Consider the following 12,131-nt stretch of genomic DNA (forward strand, 5'->3'; position numbering starts at 1 on the left):
GCCCTCTTAAAGATTTTAAATGATATCAGGTGTAATGCGGACTCACAAAAACTCACAGTCCTGGTGCTACTGGATCTAAGTGCTGCCTTTGATACAGTAGATCACCACATTTTATTAAATAGACTCAGAAACCTGGTGGGCCTCTCTGGTACTGTTTTTAAATGGTTTTACTCCTGTCTCACAGACCGTTGTTTCTATGTAAGTTTGGATACATGTTCCTCCGGAACCCGTGAAATGAAATGTGGGGTACCCCAAGGGTCAATTTTAGGTCCAGTACTTTTTAATCTTTACATGCTTCCCCTTGGGGATGTCATCAGGAGACACGGCATCAGTTTCCATAGCTACGCTGATGATACACAGCTTTACATTGCCGTGTCTCCTGATGACATGGGGCCTATTGATAACCTTTTAAACTGTATTTTAGACATTAAGTCATGGATGGCAGAAAACTTCCTACAGCTCAACCAGGATAAAACAGAGGTTTTAGTTATTGGTCCTGAAGGCAAGAGAGAGACACTTTTACCAAAACTACAAGGTTTTACACCATCACAATCTGTTAAGAACCTGGGCGTCATTTTAGACTCTGAGCTTAGTTTTATTCCTCATATTAAAAATATAACAAAGATTGGTTTTTACCATCTTAAAAATATAGCCAGAGTCCGCCCGTTTTTCTCTCAGGCTAACACGGAGGTGCTGATGCATGCTTCTATCTCCTGCCGTCTAGATTATTGTAATGCCCTGCTCTCTGGTCTTCCCAAAAAGACTATCTATAACTTACAGTTACTACAGAACTCAGCCGCACGTGTGCTGACGAGGACCAGAGGGCGGGAGCACATTCCACCGGTTTTAGAATCGCTGCATTGGCTCCCCGTGTGTTTCAGGATCGACTTTAAGGTGCTTTTATTAGTTTTTAAGTGTCTTAACGGTCTTGGGCCATCTTATTTATCTGACCTGTTTTTATCATACCAGCCCTCGCGGATCCTGAGGTCTTCTGGCACCGGCCTTTTGATTGTTCCAAGGGTTCGGACCAAAGCCCACGGGGAAGCAGCATTCAGCCATTATGGTCCGAAGCTTTGGAACAGCCTGCCAGAGTGCATCAGGACTGCAGAGACTGTTGATATTTTTAAAAGAAGGCTCAAGACTCACCTTTTTAGTTTAGCTTTCAATTGATTTCTTATACTCTTTTAACTTAGACATGTTTTATCTAAGTACTTTGTCTTTTAGCTCTTAGGTCCTTTTATTTTATTCAATTTTAGGTTTTAGGTCCTTTATTTTATTGTCTTTTAGGTTCTAGGTCATTTAATTCTATTGTCTTTTAGGTTTTAGCTCCAGTGCTTCCTCATGGGGGGCCTCCGCACTGGGACGGGTGTCTGGTCTGCCCGCCGGGGCGTCGTCCTGGGGACCCCTCAGGCGCAGAGGACTGGGGGGCTCTGCACTGCGTGTGGAGTCCACCCCGGTTTGTCTGGGTTGGGGGTCTCCGTTGTGGCGGCGCTCCCTGTGGCCATGGCCGGTGATCCTTCGCAGTGCGGATGAGCTCCCCGTAGATGGTTTTTTCCTCTCATGATGCCTCAGTGCCCTGCCATTTTTGTTGGGGTGGGTGTGTGTGGTTATGTGTATGTGTGTGGTTGTGTGCGGGTGGGTGTGTGCATGACGTATGTCTGCGGGTGTGTTGGGAGGGGTAGTTGCTTTTATATTGCTACGTTATGTTTTTATCTTTTGTCAAGCACCTTGTGCTGCATTTTTATGTATGAAAGGTGCTATAGAAATAAAGTAAGAAAAAAAGAAAAAGAAACAAAAACATGCTCATTAGGTTAATTGGTGACTTAAAAATTGTCCTTAGGTGTGAGTGTGAGCGTGAGTGGTTGTTTGTTGATATATGTTGCCCTGCAGTCGGCTGGTGACCAGCTCAGGGTGTACCCTGCCTCTTGTCCATTGACAGTTGGGATAGGCTCCAGCCCCCCCCCCCCCCCCCCCCAACCCCAAAAGGGATAGCTGGGGGACATCCAAAGATACACCGAGCTCCTCCGTCCTTCTGTCCCTCTCCATCCGCACGCTCTCATGTCCTACCACGGCGTGTTACTAACTTAGCTCCTTCCCCGGAGTCTCTGTGCTTTGTCGTCTTGCAGGTTCCCATGGACAGTGGCTGAATCTGGATTGTGGATTTCAGCTGCGTCTCCTGCCTTGGCCCTGCCTGACATCCACTGCAACTGCTACTGCTGTTATTACATCCACTGTCACTGTTACTGTGACTGCATGTCTGTCTCTCTGTCTCTGTCTCTCTCTCTCTCTCTCTCTCTGACTGCTTTTCTTTCTGTCTGTCTGTCTGTCTGTCTGTCTGTCTGTCTGTCTGTCTGTCTGTCTCACTCTCTCTCTCTTGCTCTTCCTCTCTCACCCAACCGGTCGAGGCAGATGGCCGCCCACCCAGAGTCTGGTTCTGCTCGAGGTTTCTGCCTGTTAAAAGGAAGTTTTTCCTCGCCACTGTCGCCAAGTGCTTGCTCATGGGGGAATTGTTGGTTTCTTTGTAGATAAAAGAGCTTGGTCTGTACCAGCTCTATATGGAAAGTGTCCTGAGACAACTTCTGTTGTGATTTGGCGCTATACAAATAAAATTGAATTGAATTGAATAGTTGGGGTATAGAAAATGGATGGATGGATGGAGCCTCACGGTGTCCATAAATGATCTTAACAAACAGCAAGCCAATTACAGACCCAGATTTTCTGCTGCTCTGGTAAATTCCTGAAATTCCTGAAATCCAGAATGTAACTGCAAACTGCAACTTGCAAACTGCAGTTCGCAGTTACATTCTGGAAGTCCTTGAGGAGATTGGAAAGGTCCTTAAGAAAATTCCAGATGTCACTGATGAGGTTCCTGGGCTGTTCTCTTTTTAAGTTTTCCAATTTTGAACTTAAAACCATTAATTGTCTAGACTGTGTGAGAATTTTCATTGTTCATCCAACTCAATATTCTAAGTTATTGAGTACAATTGAAAATGAAGAGAGAGAAAAGGAAACATGATATTAGAGTGCAATATCTGGATGCAATACTAATTTGAAATTAGTTTATCTTATTTCGAATAGCTTAATTTTGTTAAATAAGCCTATAAATAAACAAACAATAATGCTAAAAAGACCATGAAAAAAAAACCTCACTTTAAAAATAGTCTTAACATATAAAACAATTAACTTATGATGATTACATTACATGCTAATTATTATTATTATTATTATTATTATTAATAATAATAATCACATATTTACAGAAACAAAACATTGTTGCTGACTCGACTTGGCTTGAATGTAAATGAATTTATGACTCATGAATCTGACTCACGGGGCTACATCATGGAGCGGAAAAGCATTCAGCTGCTGCACCTGACTACACGAGGTGGAAGAATATGTTTACTTTGTCCTTGCGGAGTTCGCACCTAATTTGCCAAAACTTCCAGAAGAGCAGAGGCATACAAAGGCAAGTATTGGTTAAATTATAATTTTCTTATCATTTACGATTAATGACCAATGTAAACTTTAGAATTTTGTCTTGCATAATAATGGACGGCATGCAAAAGTGGAGCTCTCCTGGTTTTTCCTGGCTGTTTGTCACATCAATCTAATGGTAACTGTTAGCTAGCTAATGTTTTGGGTAACTTATGTGTTTAAATCGATGGGTCGCCTATACAGTTCGGCGAAAAGACAAGCACTGGTAGTAAGGTGGAGCAAATGGCCGCTCAATTAGTAACATTATGGCTATTTTTACTCACTTATTTTTACTCTCTCTCCTCTTTTTTTAATCACATCTGATAGCATTAAGGTTTATCTGACAAGTTTTACTTAGTTGACATGAATTAAAATCACAATCTTTGCTAAGACATAAAATGTGTCAAACAGCTTATCAAGAAATCTAGTGGTAGGTGAAAATAAAGATCACTGTAGTGAACAACCAGAACATAATTACAGCTATGCTAGCTTCAGTGTTGTGCATGATGATATCACATTAATCATTTTGTTTCTTCTTTTGCAGATTTTGGTAAATTTGTCCAGTAGATGAGGCGGGACTTAGGCGTGTACAGTATCATGCCAATCTATTTCTTCAACTCTTTGTTTGTGTTTGAGGACACAAAGCACATACCTGCAAACTCAGGAGGTCTGAAAAAGGTGACAACTTTCAGACCCGACCCAAACCGCCTGCGCCCCGCCCACGCCCTCCCCCACCCCGCCACCACCACCGACCAAGCCCACCCCCTCTACAAAAGAAGGTGCAAACAACAAACAAACTGATTAAGCCAGGTGTGTCTGACCATAGCTGTGAAGTCAGACACACCTTAATCAGTTTGTCCAATAATGTAAGACAGGAAACCAGGAGCTGGTTGAAATTCAGAAGGTAGTGGATGTGTGCATATAGCCCATTTAACCCTTTAACTGTCACACATGGAAATACACAGGGGAAAATTATTTTTAAGGACTTTTTAAGGACCCGCGGCCACCCTGATTTCATTTAATTTCCCTCTATTTTCTTATTATGGAAAAAAACTCATGAGAAATATTGCATTCAATGTTCAACTCACCTGGAACACCATCACATATTCTTTGAGGATTGCCAGCACTCCTGTGTAAACACTGAGGTGGAGCTCAGTTATAGTGGTTTCATGCCACACCCTCTTGACCCATGACCCTCTTTTTCCTGTCCTTTCCAAGCTGTGTCATTCCTGAAACAAATCAAAGGCATTGCAAAGTGTTGTACATGTATAGCTTCTCTTAAATCACCCCATTAGTTTCATGATGCTGCTCCAACTTGACCACAAACTCAAACTGGAACATTCAGTCTGCCCTCTGTACTCTGATTGGCCCTCCCTCTGTTCTCTGATTGGCCCGCACCATTTTAGACCTGAGAAAACAAAAGTGTATGGAGAGTTCCTTGACTGTGTAGTAGATTAATATAACTAAGTGAACAACCAGTGGGCACTAGCCTGGCTAGAAGTTAGGTAGTCACGTAACCAAGGAGAAAAATGTGATGTTACCTTTTTTTCCAAGGTCTTCATGAAAGAAACAAATCTGCGTTTGAGCCTTTGCGCTCACATGGTACTTGGCAAAGATCTGCTTCAGGGGGTCCTTGTAGAGGGCTTTGTCCTCCTTGTCCATGAAGCCATAGTAGAGAACCTTGTAGGCAGGGAGCAGCCTCTGGGTGCTGATGGCCACGTCGTAAGATGATAGCCAACGATGCGGAACAAACCTTTTGGAAGCTGAATACGGAATGCTCATGAACTCGCATATCTCTCTGAGGTATGCCAACTGAAAGAGAGCAAAAAACCAAATCACTCTGTGTGTTGTTAAATGACTTTAGAATGACACATACAATGAATTTCTTGGAGCTCAGAGAAAGACAGTGAATATTAAGTTTAAAGTGTGTGTGTGTGTGTGTGTGTGTGTGTGTGTGTGTGTGTGTGTGTGTGTGTGTGTTGAGTAACATGCATCATTCAGATCTAAAAAAGAAAACATTAACTAACCTGGGGTCTCATTTATAAAACTTGCTTACGCACAAAAGGGGCATAAAAGTTGTGTACGCAACTTCCTACGCAAAGGTTGTGATTTATAAAATTAAACTTAGCGTGAGAATGTGCGCACCGGTATGCCAACTTTGATGCTTGCTTACGAACATTTTGGAGACAGGGGGAACTGGCGGTGCAGATGGTGAGGTGGTGAATTGAAGCCAGACTTATGCACAATGTTCATATATCATACTTCCATCTTCAAATGATACAGAACGGTGGATGGCACTGATTGATTAGTATTAATTGTGACAAGGTGTGTAACAATCATTCAATTTGCTGAGTAAGCATATAAATAGTGCGGTGACACTCGTGCGTAATGCTGCACAATGGATGCGCTGGCACTGCTGGAAGATCATGCAAATGGTAGGATCAGGATGGAGAGAAGTTTTAGGGACCACGGAGATTTCCTGGCCCGTGATGATGACTGGCTAATAAGCCGATTTAGATTCCCTAGAGCGGTGCTCTTGGATCTATGTGCTGAACTGAGCCCAGTGTTAGATAGACCCACCCGCCAGAACCGCGCCATCCCGGTGCATATCCAGGTGCTGACCACTCTGGGGTTCCTGGTGACTGGCTCCTTTCAGCAGGAATTAGCCGACAGGTAAGTGTTTGATATGATTAATATTATATAATGTTACATTGTCTGTCTAAAGCCCCTTTTGGGTATGATATAATTCAGTTAAATTATGTCCTTAGGTCTGGGATATCACAGCCATCCCTCAGCGCCATAATGCCAGCCGTTTTGGATGGCATTATAAAAATGACCAGTCGATACATCAGGTTTCCTTACACTGTGGGTAAACAGGCCGACATTAAAAGGCAATTTGCAGCAATGTCCGGTTTCCCAAATGTAATCGGCGCAATTGACTGTACTCACATTGCTATAAGGGCTCCGAGTGAAAATGAATTTGCTTATGTGAACTGAAAAAATGTGCATTCACTCAATGTACAAAATATTTGTACCTCGGACATGATCTTGGCGATTGGCCAAATCTACTGTGGACTGGCGTCCGTTGCTAAGCTCTCTGATCATCCGGGCCCAGTCCGAGACGACCCATGAGTTGGTGATAGATAGTTGGTGATCTGCCTGAGCCCTTTCCACACAGACGCAGAGTCATTAGCTGAGAAGTGGTGTTGGAGCTTCTCAGAGTACAGTCTCAGCCTCTTTCACCACCTTGCTAAATTTGTACTTCGCCTCTCTGAATCTGTCTTTGTCCCCACTCCTGAAGGCCTCTTCCTTTGCCAACCTTATCTGTCTGAGTTTGGCTGTGAACCAGGATTTGTCATTTTTGTAACTCACCCTGGTGTGTGATGGAACACAGCAGAGGCTGATGTATGACGTCACAGCCTCCGTGTACTTATCCAGACTGTTGGTGGCAGTTCTGAACACATCCCAGTCAGTTGAGTCCAAACACGCCTGGAGATCCTCCACAGCCTCACTGGTCCACTTCCTTGATGTCCTCACTACAGGTTTGCAGAGCTTTAGTTTCCACCTGTACGCAGGAATCAGGTGGACCATGATATGGTCAGAGTGGCCCAGTGCAGTACGGGGTATAGCATGATAAGCATCCCTGACTGTGGTGTAACAGTGATTGAGAATATTCTCCTCTCTGGTTGGGCATTTAATAAACTGTCTGTATTTAGGGAGTTCCTGAGTGAGGTTACCTTTGTTAAAATCACCAAGGACAATAACTAAAGAGTCCGGGTTGGTCCGCTCCTGCAGCGGGATGTAAAAGCAGACGAGAATGAATGAAGCAAACTCATGGGGTGAATAAAAAGGGCTTACAGTTAATGATAAAAGATTCCAGGTCAGGAGAACAGTGCTGCTGGATCACTGTCACGTCGTTGCACCAACCACTGTTGATGTAGAAACAGATTCCTCCACCCTTAGTTTTGCCAAAAAGTTCCATATCTCTGTCCGTGCAGCAGAGTTGGATGCCTGCCAGCTGCAGCGCAGAGTCCAGTATTAATCCACATAGCCAAGTCTCATGTGTGAAGCACAAAACGCAGATGAAGAAAAGTTCCTGTTTTTACCCAACATCAGTTGCAATTCCTCCAGTTTGTTGGGCAGTGAGCGCATGTTAGAGAGAAATACTCCCGGTAACGCTGCGCGTAGCCCACGCTGGCGAAGAGGCGCAAGTGCACCGATCCGTTTTCCTCTCCTCCGGCATTTTGCTGCGTAAGCAAAAGTGAGCGCACCTTTGACCAGAATGTCTAAAATTTACAACGCGGGAGCAGAAAATTAGGAAATAAATCCTCTGGTGCTGTTACCCTGATGTTCATGAGCTCTTCTCTGGTGAAAGAGCTCTGGGTACCGCTGCAAAAAACACAGTTAAAACACAAAACAACGCGCACCAACACACTGATTCAGCCATCCGCGGTGTTATGTCCAATAACTCGTGGGTGCTATTAGGTATCACTATTAAGTTTTATTCGTCTCACACACAACACCCCCCCCCACACACACACACACACGCAGGAAGTGTGTGCAACATTTCAATTCAAACAATAATAACGTCATGTAACACAACAGTGAACACATACATATTTTCCCAACAGCAAGAGTGTTTTTTTTTTCTTTCTTTTTAGTTCTCACTAGGTGAACCAGGTAGACTGCCAGTCACTTGTGGAGCCATGTGGATTATTCTGCCAGACTACACTATATGCTAATGTAAGTAGTCAAAAGTCTGTGACATAATCTCTGAGGCAATATGGCCTAACCCGGGCCCGACAGGCTTCTGGTGCAACCAGGAGCCCAGCTGGCTCAGATGGGCAGTTTGCTGGAACCTGCGGTTGTTCATCAGGGAAGTCAAAGTCCCGGACAGTAGAGCCGAAGTCCACAACAGTCTCTGGGTGTGTGGCTGAGGGTGGTGCCAGATCACAGACAGGCTGGGGCCAGCCACTTCCTGCCTGGCCCCAGCCTGTCTGTGATCTGCATCAGCGTAGACCAAAAGGAGAGCAGTTTGTGGCCCTGATTGGGTCGACAAATCTGGACCCAATCCAGGACAGTGAAGGGGGGAGGCCTCATCCACCGCTTTCTGTCGAACCTCTGCTTCATACAATGCTGGCTGTCTGCAACTTCAACAACCTGGTGGGTTATCAGTTAGCCGATCCAGAAGAAGCTGTAGCTCACGTTCCAGCATCAGGACGGCTGGAGAGCTGCCAGTTGTGGAATGTGGTGTTGCCCGGTAGTGCAACAGGGTGCCAAGCATTGCAGCCGAGAAACTGAGACTGTTCGCCAGGTGTGTTCTGAGCCTGTTTTTTAGTGTCTGATTGAATCGTTCCACACCGCCATTGGCCTCCGGATGATAGAAGGCAGTGCGTATGTGTTTGATCCTCTTTTCCTCCACAAAGCTAGCAAACTCAGCCAAAACAAACTGCAGGCTATTATCTGTAGTGATGGTGTCCGGGACACCCCACCGGGTGAACAGGGAGGTGAGAAAGGCCATAACCACCTGAGTTTTAACAGATCCCCTGGCGAGCACCTCGGGTCATAGGCCACCACCAGGAAGCATTGATGTGGGGAACACCACAAAGCTCCCCACAGATATCCACAGATAGCCCATGGTGTGGGCTCACATCCACAGTCTTACCACTGACCAGGCAGGCTGTGCAGTCCTTCACCATAGCGTCAATATCCTTATCTATGCCCGGCCACCAGAACAGATCCCTACAGCGCTGTTTAACTTTTACAATGTCTAGGTGGCCTTCCTGTACCATGGCCAAGACACATGCTCTCAGGGTGCTAGGGACGACTGTGCAGAGTCTCCGGGCCACGCCAGCATCGTTCCAGTAGGGGAGGTCATCTTTGACCCGATGAAAAGGCACCAACTCCTCTGGGAATTTCGAGGGCCAACCCTCCCGGATGTAAATGCGGAGCTGGGAGAGTGTGGCATTCTCCTCTGATGCGAGGTGGAGTTCCTGAAGAGAGACCTTGTCTTGGAGTGGGGTGTTGAGCATAAGGATCAGCTCAGGTTCAGAAGTGTCTTGATCTGGGGCAGCAGCTGGGCTGGGGGTGGCTCAGGAGAGCAAGTCAGCCACCACGTTCTCCCTGCCAGCAGTCAACACGGTGGTTAAATTGTAGGGCTGGAGCCTCTCCGCCCAGAGATAAATCCTCTGTGGCTTGTGCCCCGACCCTGACGTGGTGAGCAGAGCTGTGAGGGCCTGATGGTCCGCAGAGTAAAGTGGCATCCATACAGGTACACATGCCATCGCTCACACACCCAGGCCAGTGCCTCCCGCTCCCCCACTGAGTATTTCTGCTCGGCTGTGTTAAGAGACCGGGAGGCAAACGCTACCGGTCGTTCAGAACTCTGGTGCAGTTGGGACAAAGCCCCGATTGCTGTATTGGAGGCATCGCAGGTCACAAAGGTGGGGCTCGCCAGATTGAAACGTGCATGCACCGGCGCTGAGGTGAGCTGCGACTTGAGCCGGAGGACAGCAGCTTAGCAGGCAGGGGTCCATGTCCAGGCTGCGTCCTGTTTCAGTAGCGCACGCAGTGGGGTGGTCGTCATGGATTAGAATGACGACAGCTGGGTGGGGCAGGATGGCTCCAGGAGACGCTGCTTTCAACGTTACAATAGAGTGGGCTGAGGCCATTACAAGAAAGGTGAAACCCCACAAACTCAATGGTTGGTACAGCGAAAATGCACCTTTTCCTGTTCATCGTGAGGTTGTGGCTGGCAAGGACATCAAGGACCCTAGTCAAGCGCTCGTCCTGGATGGATGGTGTCGAGCCAACCACAATGTTGTCCAGGTAAATGACCACGCCGGGGATGCCAGCAAAGACTCAAATGGCGCCATACGAGCGGCAGCCTGTTACAGCAGCTCTCTAAACTCTGAGGAGTTTTCTTCTCTTTTTTTCTGTTTTCTGTGTGTCTTTTTATCCATTTTAGTTCTGCTTGTTTGTGAATCTCTGGTGCATCAGAGACAACAAACACGGTAACTCCAGTGCTACTTTTTCATCACTTTTACAACTTGTGCAACTTTCTCCGTGTCTGTGGGTCCATGAGAGACAATGGCTCCCACTGTTTACAGTAGGGATCAGCAGCTGGCCCTGCGTAACACAGCTGGAGGAGTGACCTGATGGCCCCCACGAGTTAAGGAGGAGGATGCGGGGGTGCCGCGCTGGGATCAAACGCTGTGACAGGAGGAGAGCTTACTCCCCAATATGATGGACAAGCTCACTCATACAGGCAGACCAGACAGAGAAGAGCAGTAAGAGGAAAGGAGGAGGGCTGGCAGTGTTTGTGAACAATAGATGGTGTAACTCCAGGTACATCACTATAAAAGAGCAGCACTGCTGCCCAGACATTGAGCTGTTAGTTTGAGGCCATATTATCTGCCGCAGGAGTTCTCACACCATAGTGGTGACTGTGTATATTCCTCCCTCTGCTAACGCCGATGCAGCATGTGACGTCATCAACACTGTGATCAGCAGGCTGCAGACTCAGAAACTACAGGCCCTCTTACTGATCTCTGGGGATTTTAATCATGCCTCTCTGTCCTCCACTCTGCCCAAATTCATCCAGTATGTCACATGTGTCACCAGAGACAATAAAACACTGGACTTATTCTATGCCAACACCAAGGAGGCATATGAATCATTACCCCTCCCTCCTCTGGGAAGAGCTGATCACAACCTGGTTCATCTCCTGCCTGTATACAAGACCCTTGTTAACAGGCAACCAGCTGTGTCCTGCACAGTGAAGAGGTGGTCTGAGGAGGCTGAAGAGGCTCTGCAGGACCGCTTCAATACAACCGTGTGGGATATATTCAGTGACTCTCATGAGGAGGACATTGACAGTTTGACAGACTGCATCACGGACTACATAAACTTCTGTGTGGAGAACACTGTACCCACCAGGACTGTACAGTGTCACTCTAACAAATACTGGATTAATCCTGACATTAAGACTCTTTTAAAGGAGAGGAGGGCATTCAAGTCAGGAAACAAAGAGGAGCTTCTGATCTGCCAGCACTCTGCCCAAGTACCCCACTTGTGTGTTGCCAAATGCTTGTTATTGTCATGCTGCTACTCTTTACATGTTAAATTCGGGTCTATATCTGGTGCTAATAAATGTGTTGCTAATAATTAAGATGCTCGTTATCGCCAGAAACGAGATGAACGGTCATTCATTATATATTTATATTTACGTTACTGACCATCCTTTTTTTCTTTCTCTTACACATGTGTAATATAGACATATTTCTGTTAACTGTGTATTTTGGTTTTTCATGTGTTTTGAGGAAGTTGTGGAGATGGTAGGGATGACTGTTTACGCTGAGTATATTGTGGGTTGTGTTGTTGATTATTATTATTTCTGTTTATCCCAGAACCACACACACACATGCCCAACCAGATCAGTACAGGTGAAGTTTGTTTAATTAAATCATCAAAAATGGAGCACCTGTTTCATTATTGAGTCTTGGGGGAACTTGGTGGACTGCATTCTAACAGACGCACACTTTGCGATTATATACAGACGCCAGTCAGTTTCATAAGAGAGCCTCCATAACAGGTGTAGTCTGCTGGGGGAGCAGCATCACAACAGCTGACAGGAAGAGGCTGGACAAACTCTCTAG

The sequence above is a fragment of the Chaetodon trifascialis genome, chromosome 20 (assembly GCF_039877785.1).
Source record: "Chaetodon trifascialis isolate fChaTrf1 chromosome 20, fChaTrf1.hap1, whole genome shotgun sequence".
In the NCBI taxonomy this organism is placed as follows: domain Eukaryota; kingdom Metazoa; phylum Chordata; class Actinopteri; order Chaetodontiformes; family Chaetodontidae; genus Chaetodon; species Chaetodon trifascialis.